The sequence below is a fragment of the Phyllostomus discolor genome, chromosome 1 (genome assembly GCF_004126475.2).
Source record: "Phyllostomus discolor isolate MPI-MPIP mPhyDis1 chromosome 1, mPhyDis1.pri.v3, whole genome shotgun sequence".
Classification (NCBI taxonomy): Eukaryota; Metazoa; Chordata; class Mammalia; order Chiroptera; family Phyllostomidae; genus Phyllostomus; species Phyllostomus discolor.
Window position 1 is genome coordinate 208,430,943 of NC_040903.2, and position 11,060 is coordinate 208,442,002.

The following is an 11,060-nucleotide window of genomic DNA, read 5'->3' on the forward strand; positions in this document are numbered from 1 at the left end:
CCCCCCCCACGCCGTGCCGTGGCCTCCTCGGTCCCAGGGATGGGCCCACTCCCCTCGTCTGCCACAGAAGCATCTTTCTGGCCTGACCCCTCCCTTCTTGTTTCCCGGCCTGTTCCGGGACCCTTGGGCCTGGTGCTCAGGCTGGCTTCTCTGGGTCTGACCCCTGTCTTCCTGCTCCCTCCTTATCCTAAGCCCATTCCTTGTCTGAGGCATGTATACGCGCCTCTAGGAGCCCCTCCCCCAGGACAGGTCCCCGCAAGCCAACCCCAGTTCCTGCGGCTCAGCAGGCTAAGGTGTTTCTGGGTAGTTTGCTGCTTTAGAGCCAAGGAGAAAAATGATCTTTTGCTTCAACACTTCAAAAGCTCTCGTAGGTTGTTGTCTGGCCCTTCCCCGACAGAGGAGGGGAGGTGCAGGCCTCGGGGGTCCTCATTGCGAACGTCAGTGAAGGCCACACACAGTGGTGACTCATCCGGCAATGCGGTTCATCGGCTAACGGGGCCAGACACTGCAGCCCTCGGCTTAAGTCCCTCTTTTCTCCTTCGATGTTTTCTGATCAAGGACAAGGACTAGAAAACTGAGTGAGCCACAGTGTCCCAGCAGTTGCACGTTCTGTGGGGCGGAGGTCTTTCAGGTCTGCGATGCCGTAACCATCTGAATGGGCCCCAGAAGCTCTACAGCCCCTGGGCAGTAAAGATTCCTCGGGGCCTCGGAAACTGCCTCAGTTCTGTGGCTCAACAAATCACACTGTCCAGAAACACCCTGATAAGTCAGGGATATTCTCTGCTTGCTTTCAGGTTATCTTTGTTTTCTTATCATTTGCATTGTATTTTTTTCCATTACCATTTAGTCCCCTTATACCCTCCTCCCCACCCCCACCCCCACCCCTGCAATCACCACATTGTTGTCCATGTCCGAGAGCCCTTTTTCCTTTTTGCTCAAGCCTTCCGCCCCCTGACCTTCCCCCACCCTTAGCTGTCATCCTGCTCTCCATCTCAGGTTATCTTTAGAACCTGGCTGCAGAGACCCGATTGTCGCGAACAGGATGTGGGTTCTGAGAGAGTCAGGACTAGTGCTCAGTTGCGAGGTGGTTTGTGGCTACTGTGTCTTCAGTCCCAGCCCGGACCCACACTGGGCCTTTCATGGCCTGTCCAGTGACCACCAGGCCCTTTGGGAAGGCGACAACCGCCTAGGAGGGAGGATTCGGGGACATGCCCCACCTCAGTCTCTGGACCAGCGGTGTCACCTTGGCCCCAGTTGGAAGACCTGGTGAGTTCCCAAAGCGGAACGTCAGAATGGGGATTTCTTGCATGCAGGGGGCAGCAGCCTGGATGTCTTAGGGACTAACCATGCCATTTCCCTTCTCTCTTCTGAGAGCGCAGTCTGCTTCCACCCACTGGCTCCCCGGAGATCAGTCTCCAAAACGCCCCCACGGAGCACAGGTTACAGGGCGAGAGAGGCTGCTGCTTCAGCTGCCAGCCAGCCCCGGGGGAGACGTGCAGGGCGCCTGGGACCACAGAGCAGGCTGCGTTCACTCGCGCCGCTTCCCCTGCATCACAGACGCCGCGAAGACGATGTTCAAGAGTTTGGCAGTCTCGATCTACCTGTCATCTTCAGCTTATTTCATTCAATAACTGTCATTGTTAACAGCCAGCTTCTATCCTGATCTTGATCCTTAAAAATGACTGGTGTCTAATTGTTAAGCTTCATAATAAATATGAATGAATACTTTGCTCAGGAATTCACCTAGTGGCTATTTTTCTATGTATGGTTTTTGCAACAGCACTCCCAAACTCTTGTAGGAGCACCACCTGCATTGTTAGGCCTCCATTATTTATATGAAGAAATACTTGATTGCTTTCCACTTGTTGTGTTAACCCAGGGGGCTCATTCCTTCTCAGAATGTAAACTCTTGCAGTGGAATCGAATGACTCAGCTCTCCCCATCCGGCTGTGCGTCCAGGTTCCCCCTCACAGCCCCAGACTCCTGTCCGGCTGCCAAAAGCACATTTCCGTGTGTCCACAAGTCCTGTTCTGTGAAACGAAACTGTTCCCTTCTTTCCCAAACGACTTCCTTTTCCAAATCTCCTGTTGACTTCTACCAGCTACACTGTGTGAATATTCCTATTCCCTTTCGGGGATCCCAAATCCATTTATTTCAATACCCACTGGAACCCATACCCCCCAATTCTACCTAACACTGGGTACGTGTGCGTATTTTTCTGGGGAGAAGACCCCCAACTTTCATTGTATCCCTCCACGACCCTCTCCTCTTCCAAAAGGATCAAAATGGACTGCCGTTTTAATCAATACCATCATTATGCTCTCCTTGCAATATTCAGACGGCCCCTCAGCTGGTCCCATTGCCTCCAGCCTCCTTCCAACCCATCCTGTATGCACTGACGCCACGCCGCGGTTTCACCAACCAAACACAAGTTCTAGTGGCTTCCGTTCCCTCGCACACCCCCCGGTCTGAAGCGTCCGCAGAAGCCTGGCAGCGGCTCAGGGTCGGCTGCTCCCCTACCTGGAACACGTCCCCTGCCCCTCACCCCACACGTCAGGGCCCAGCAAAAGAGGCCTTCCAGACTAGGACCGACCCAGCCAGAGTTCGGTTTCAGAAGACAGAATATCCACCTGAGTGGGAATGCGGACCTGGAGGGCTGCAGGGAAGAAAAAATGTGGACCTGAGAGCTGTCTGCACAGAGCCTTAAATCTTGAACAAAAAGACAAGCTCTCCAAAGTTTCAATCCTGAGAATGAAAAGAGCTCTCCAAGGGAAATAAAAGCAGAAAGCAGCCAAGGGCTTATCCTCAACGCTACCGGCACTCCAGCGCCTGGCCCTAGTGCTCAGCAAAGAGCGCCACTCCGGGGCTTGCAGAACGGACGTGGGTGTGATCATCATCGAAAACAAAACGTGTCTGATGGGTAGTGTGGGGCATTGCAGAGGGTCAGATTGGCCTGCAAGATATTTTGAACAAAATGCTTTGTAAAAAATAAGTGAACTATTCCCTTAGTCCTTGCATCAAAAATCGCTATTTATAAAAGCATTATAGTTGATAAGCAGTTTAGAGCAGTGCACCAAAACTCAAACGACATCCCTAACAGGCACTCGTTAGATACACATCTCTCTGTTAGCATTTTTCATAGATATGATCGTGAAGTAAATCTAAAGTGGAGAGAAGGAAAATACACTTTGAATTAATAATTGGTAAATAATCATCTCAGGCATTTGCTTAATTGCTGTTACTTATGCAACTACGCCAGGCATAATTATTTAGGAAAGAATTCATGTCTCCTAAGCAACACATTCAAACCGATACTGTTGGTCCCTGAGTAGTAACTGTGCCTGCAGTCAAGTTAGGTGTTTAATATTATGAGTCAACGCTAATATAAAACTTAAAGTTGAGGAGAGAACAAAAAACAGGGGCTGGCACCCAGCTACGCAACCACGCTATGGTCTGTTATTTTGGCAGGCAACTGAGTTGCCAAATTAACTGTTACTGGGGTGGAAGACCAAGCAGGAAGCTTGTGGCTGGGCACCAGCAAAGCTCACCAACATGACATTCTTGCAATGCTCGTCTTCCGCATTTGCAGAGGGTAACAGGTCATATCAAGGCTCAGCAACGTTGGTCACCTGCACCAGGGCTCAGCCTCTAGGCGCACAGTGACCGTGGTGCCAAGCCTCTACCTGACCATCCGCCGCCTGCCAAATCAGCAGCCATTTTTGTGTAAGTTTCCCCCAGGGTTTAACCCTGCCCTTTGGACCTCCGTGCACAGGAGCCCTTTAAAAACCTTTCAGTTAAGCTTCTGAGAGCTCCTGAAACCCTCATCCCCTGGCCGGCTGCCTGCAGCATTCCTCCAGCATTCGGACCATACAGCCCAGGGGTTTCCCAAACCGAGCAGAGAATTTCCAAGTAGGAGAGCCCTCAACAATAACTGCCCCTCTCACTTTACACGTGACGAAACAGCGTCCTGGGAAACCCAAGAGCTGGCCCGACACTGGGAGGCTGGTGATGGCACGGCTGGGCCTGAGCCCTGATCTTCTCCCCTGGAGTGGGCTCCACTGTATACCAGTTACAGCTGTTAGAGACATGCAGAAAGCCAATCACCTCTTGGCCTTCCAGGAGGTGAACGCAGGGTCCTCTAGAAGTCCCGAGCAGCATCTGGGGCTTTGGAGTACAGTTAGAAAGTCGTTGCTTCAATTTACTGGAATTTTTTTTTTTCCTTTTACAGATTGACTCCTGTCCTTGCCAAGCCCTTCCCGTGGATTTCCTCTGGGAACCGTCTCCTTTAACACCCCTTGACCTTGTTACCCAGCTGTGGGCGTGGGGATTCCTGTCCCCTAGGCTCCCTTGCAAATGCAGTGAGCGCTGGCGAAGAATGGGAGGAAAAGGCCGGAGATTCCCAGGTCTTACCATGCAGCCAGCAGCTAAGTCCTTGGCCTGAAACCAGCCCAGGGTGCCCACGTTTTCTTCAGGAAAAGCTTGGGGGTGGCTTCTTCCTACCTTGGCTCAGGAAAGCCCTTCAAAGAAAAAGGTGGGGGGAGGGGAAGCCCTTCAGCTGATAAACCTTTGAAAGTCCCTGTCCTGCCTTGTTTCCACCAGTCAGAGCTCCCTCGGCCCTTTCCGCCTTCCTCTCCGGTTCAGGCAGACGGCCCAATGTGTCAGCAAAAGAAGCAGGGATGAGAGGCTGAGCTGACTCATTTAAGGAGCTGCAGTTCCTCCCAGAGAAGATTTCCCTGTTCGTGCAGACACCAGGGCTGACAGCTGTGATTACATTTTCCTTCAGGCAGGTAGCTGTTCCAGAAGCCAAGCTAATAGGATTCCTGGTTTCTGAAGGGCTTTTGGAACAAGCGATTTTCAAGCAGTCAGTGCTGCGTGTTCGATGAACTTTCCACGCCGGGTCAGTTCCTGCCTCTGCAGCTCCTCACGGCAGGCCAGGTGTGGGTTCTCGGACGGGGCACTTCGGACCGGCAGGGGCATTTTTCTTCCAAGCTCCTTTGTGTGAAGAGGGGACCTGAGCAAATCATGCTTGGAGATGTTGTCATGAGCTTACACCAAGTCATCCTCATTTTCACCTGCTCTGGCAGTTGGTATTAAATTACATCAGCCAGTCCTGGCTCGTATGGCTCCGTGGAGTGAGTGCCAGCCTGCGAACCAAAGGGCTGACGGTTCGATTCCCAGTCAGGGCACTATGCCTGGTTTGCAGGCCAGGTTCCCTGGTGTGGGCCATGTGAGAGGCAACCACACATTGATGTTTCTCTCCCTCCCTTCCCCTCTGTCTAAAAGTAAATAAATAAAATATTTTTAAAAATAAATAAATTACATCAATCGACCGACCTTTCTAGCAATAGCAAGGTAAATCCCTTTCCCAGGCATGGTATCCCAGGGACTCCCTCCATGCGACCCACTTCTGAAGGAAAGTTAAGGAAAAAAATAAACTTTGAAGACTTTTTAGTTGAGGTTCCTAACAAGATTACCACCTGTTTCAGACTGTAGATAATGATGTTGCAACAAAGTTCTCTATTTGATAAAAAAAAAAAAGCCCTTTCGATTGCTTATCAACATTTGACCCCTATCAGTTGGTTTGACAATTAACAGAGTTTAACATGCACATCGCCAGGCCCGTTGGGACAATAGCGTCTTTTATGGAGAAGTCATTTGAGGTATTTGTGCTGTTGTTGTTATTGTTGTTATGGCTACGTAAACATTCCCACCCCCTGCATTGCCGTCCCCTAATTAGCGGAACCACGGTTCTGAATGGGTCCCAATTGTTCTCTTTGTGTCTCTGAGTTGGCCTGCCCTGGCACCTGGCCAGCGGCAGCAGAAAATGCAACATTTTGTGATTGGGAGAAGGCTGGGCCTCATTTGAGTCTTAACATCTCAAGAAGATACGGTGCTGGTTTCAAGTAGATGCGAGCCCTGAGTCACTGAGAGTCAAGAGAGGCTGCACTAACTATACAGACTGTGGATTTGGAGACTCTTTCTTTCTCCGCTCTGTTGAAAGGTGACCGCCATGCAACAGTGTAAGTTTAAGGAGTACAGCGTGATGATTTGCTATTGTGCAATGTTTACCCCAGTGAAGTTAACACCTCCAGTTCCTCATGTAATGCCCATTTGTGTGTGGGGGGGGGGGGGGGGGGTGGGGAGGGGGGAGCAATTTCCAAATATATGACAGAGTATAGTCGCCATGCTGTACATGAACTTCAGGAATATTACACTAATTTACACTTAGATATTTGTGGTCCTTTGTATTTCCCCTTTTATAAATTGCTTAATCAAGACCTTCACCCATTTTCCTATTGGAGAGTTTGTCTTTTTCTTATTTACTAGTAAGAATTCCCCGTACGTTTGTATACAGGATGTTACACAGGCATATGATATGTTTTAAAATATATTAAATAGCCCTGGCTGGTATGGCTCAGTGGATTGAGAGCCAGTCTGCAAATCCAAGGGTCACTGGTTCAATTCCCAGTCAGGGCACATGCCTGGGTTGCAGGCCAGGTCCCCAGTAGGGGGCGCACGAAAGGCAACCACACATTGGTTGTGGTTGCCTTTCGTGGGAGTTTCTCTCCCTCTCTTTCTCCCTCCCTTCCCCACTCTCTAAAAATAAAAAAAAAATATATATATATATTAAATATATTTTCTCAGATGGTTGTTCACCTTAAATTTTTGCTTATATGGGATTTGTTTACCATTGGAAAGTTCTCATAATTTCCTTTTAGTCAAATTAATTTATTCTGTTCTGTGCTTTCTCCCATCCAAGTACTAACCAGGCCCGACCCTGCTTAGCTTCCGAGATCAGAGGCGATCAGGTGTGTTCGGGGTGGTGGGGCCGCAGACCGTTTTGCGGTTTCTGACTTTGGTGTCACTCTCAGAAAGAGCAAGACCACTCCTAGTGGGGCAACACAATCCAGGGTGGGGTAAGAGTAGGTGTACAGTCATGAGGACCCAAATCAGAGTTTATTCTTGTATTATCATTTATTAATTATTTCATTCTTTCCCGTGCAGACAACTGTAAACCCACTTGGCCCCACCCCATATACAAATATTCGCCAACAGTTTTTTCTAGTATACTCCAACTCCACTTCACACAGCTAAATTCTCCCTTTATCTGAAATCTCATGTTGACGTACGATGTGGGGTAGAAATCAAACTTTCCTTAGCTGCTTGTGGAGTGCCCCGTGCCTGGTCTAGTGCATGAGTGATGTCAGAGCTCTGTCAGTATCTGCTGACGGCATGAGAGGAAGTGGTATGGGAGCGAATGTTGCAGACGAGACTGGAGGTGAAGACCTGAACAGAAAGCAGGCTGGGAGATGGTTGCACGTGATTGAATCCCTAGAAAGGCCCCCACGTACCTCTGCGGCCTGCTGATTCTATCGTTCCCTCAGAGAAGTTTGAAATGCACATATCCCTGAGAGACAGAAGACAGTAACCTAAATGTGCATTAGCATATTAAGAACTCATCCTTTCCAGAAAGGAAGCTTTGGGAGAGGGTGGATTGTGGAGAAGACTAAGTCAAGACTTCTGAGAATGGGAGCTGTGGCCTGGAGCCCATGAAAGAGAGTGGGAACCGGGGTGAATGGTATAAACTAGGTCTTAGTCTTATCAAGGGTCAGTTTACCATGGGTCAGAGACAAACCTCTGGGTTACTGCTATCCTGGGTGGATAAGAGCCCTCCTGGGGAAACCTAACACGGCGCTTCACCAACACGTGACAGGCACTGGCAGCCAGGGGATGATAGTGTCTCCCTTCCACTAGGCGCACGTTGGGGAGTGGTGAGGGGATGTGCAGTTGGTACCCACCCAACAGGGCAGACTCATGCCCTTCGGTTCTGATCACAAGGTTCTTCTGCTGGAATTAAAATGGAAAAATCTTCGCCATTGACCAACACCCAGGTCTTACAAGGTACATGACACCGCACGTGGCCAGTTACCAATGGACAGTCATCTTTCGGAGGAGATCAAACTTCAGAAGCCAATAATGACAGAAAATGACCTGCACTTTCTATTAAAAAGGACTTGCTGGAGATCAGCAGAAATAGAAGAGACACTTAACGTGGTAATTGCTTTTATAAAGCACTTTTAGAACTATAGGAGTTCAATTATTTTTATGTTCTACTGTCAACATACCTTTAATGATGACAAAATGAGAAAGAGGTTTTTCTCCACTGTCCCAAATCAGGATGTATTCCCAGAATTATTAAACACTCCCCAAAATGCCTCCCATTCATACTCTCCAAAATTGCTAAGGTTGATTTAACAAAGGATTAGTTTAAACTTGCTAAAATCTTAAACTTTTGAATCAGAAGGGATCTCTGAGTACATGTCTGGTCCAACTTCCCTCCCAGTAAAAAAAATATATTCTACAAAATCCCCGATGGCAGCCTCAACTCATTCTTGAGTTTTCACAGAAACATCTATCCAGTTTGCTTCTTTTTTTATTCCATTATTAGGCAAATCTGCTGAATGAGCTTTAGCAATCTTTTTTGTGGTGTATTTCACATTTGCTTTACGTTTCTGTCACCCTCATGAGAACTGATGAGACAGCTGGTACTATGACCCCTACTTCACAGGTGAGGAGACAGAGGCCAGAGGGGCCGAGGAACTTGCTCAAATTCACACAGGTGATGAGTGACAGTATCAGAAGTTGAACTCAGATCTATGAGACGTTAAAGCCCTTATTCTTTCTTTTATTTCTGTTTTGCAGTTTCTTACTGTGCTTTGAAGAAGAAATGTTGAATTTGCTTTTAACAGTGCTCTAGAAAACCAGTTGCCGCAACTTAAATTTTCACTGGGACCTTATTCTTCCAAAAGTAATTGCCTAAAGAAAAATATTGTGATTACATATTTAAGTGAAAGGCACAGAATGGGCAATGATTTTGTTTTTGGATTTATGGTCACTGGGATAGTCCAGTGGCAGAACTAAAACTAAACTAAAATTTGAAATTTAATAGATAGTGATACACTAATGTTTCAACATGTATTGGGTGGCCAAAAAGTCCGCATGGTTTTTTCCTTAACATAAAAGGCAAATTTTTCATTTTCACCAATACCTTTATTGACTTGGACATTTTGAGGATGTCATCTATCTCCCGAGTGGTAGAATGTTGATTGTTCTCAATGTCTCGATTTGATCGCTGTCAACTTCAACTGGTCACCCAACTGTGGAGCATCATCCATGGAGAAATCTCCAGTGTGACACTTCACAAACCACTTTTGACACATTCGATCAGTGACAGTGCATTCTCCATGTACTGCACAAATCCTTTTTTGCATTTCAGTTGCATTTTTACCTTTCTTGAAATAATAAAGGATAATATGCTGAAAATGTGCATTTTCTTCCATCTTCAACATTAAAACAGCTATACAAAAATCCACCAATGTTGATACTTTTTTTTCATTCACACTGATATGACAGCTGTCACAATACAATCTAACAAAATTGTTTCGAATGAAGTTAAAGACAACTAAGCGCTACTGGAACCATCTTACAAAAAAAAAAACCACAAATGAACTTTTTGGCCAACCCAATAAATTACACATTTACATTCCTTCCTCCAAACCAGGTTTCAGCATTAGGATTATCTCAAACTTAACTTTTTTCCCAGTGAAATTTGAAACTCACAAAACACTTGTGCGGTATCTTCCCTATAGTGATTTTTGTGAATCATTCCATTTCTATAAAAAACATTGTTAGCACCTGGAACAGTCATTTAATTTTATTATGAAAGCATATTTTAAGAGTAAAAGCGAATGTAGATGGTTTAGAAATTTTGAAACATGAACAAACTGGAAGCAAAACCCAAAAGCTTTCTTCAAATATGTTTTAAGTAAACTATTAGAGTCAGACTACAAAAGGGTACTTTTAATTTTGACCAGAATTTTCAAGCATGTTAAATGTTTGTAAAAAATCTTAAAATGCAGGGTCTGGGACATATAACACCCCCCTTTTATTACAAAATCATGAGCATGTAATTCAGTAACATAACAATATCACACTCAAGCACACCATATGGCATTTTAGGTGCAATGTTCAAATTGCTGTCCAGCTCATGTGAGACATTCACACACCCTACCAGCCACTCTCAAGCAAGCCTTACTTCTGCTGGACCAAAATAAACAGAAAAATGTGGAGGTCATAGTCTTCTGATTAGGCTCATTGTGGAAATAATACTTTACACTGTTTCGAGTCAATAATAATAACTTAGTCAAACTGAGATAGAATTCTAAAGAGAGGGGATCTAATAATTAAATCATAAGATGATCAGAAAATCATTAACCTCCTAGGAGGCCGCAGGAAGAAGGTAATCTTATCCAACGTCTCTATTGAACAAAAGAGGGAGCCCTGAGAAGCTGAAATTGTTTGGAAAGAAGTACCCTACAGTTAGTTCTCTAGGATGGATAAGGTGATGTTTGTGGTTCGGCTGTAAGGATCCACACTGATGAAAATTGGTAGTTACAGCAACTGCTTGCCCTGTTAGCCACACCCCAATGCAAACACGGAAACAGACTGAAAACTAGTGGGGAAGGGAATTTAAAAAGCTTCATGAAATCAGCAACCTTAAACAGACTTACCATGTTTGCCCTAGATAAAATTTCAGTCTGCCCATCAAACCCAATCCTGAGAATACTTCGGTGCCTCAAATTATATTCGTGAGAAGGGAGGCAAAACAATTCTATTTGGATCTGCAAATTCCATCATTCACTTTAGAATCGGAGTCTTTTCCCCTTCATCTTTTGTTTGCAATATTTTAAAGTTGTAATTTTGAAAGAGTTGAAAAATGTTTCCCACTGTCTGACCTCCCTCATGCTCATTGCGAACAAAAGCTCTGTGTTTGGGATCCTGCATTGTAACAAAAGATAAACGCTATGGTGCATCAGCAGGGGATGGCAGGAGTGAATCCCACACACTCTGGTTGCAATGGGAAACCATCTATCCTCGTCACGTTCCAGCGATGTAAAAAGAAAAGAGGAAGACTGTTCTATTGCACAATCATGCGTGAGTAGCTGGTCACAGCTTCCATAACACATGCACGCCAGCCCTCGCATGCAATCACTGCAAAG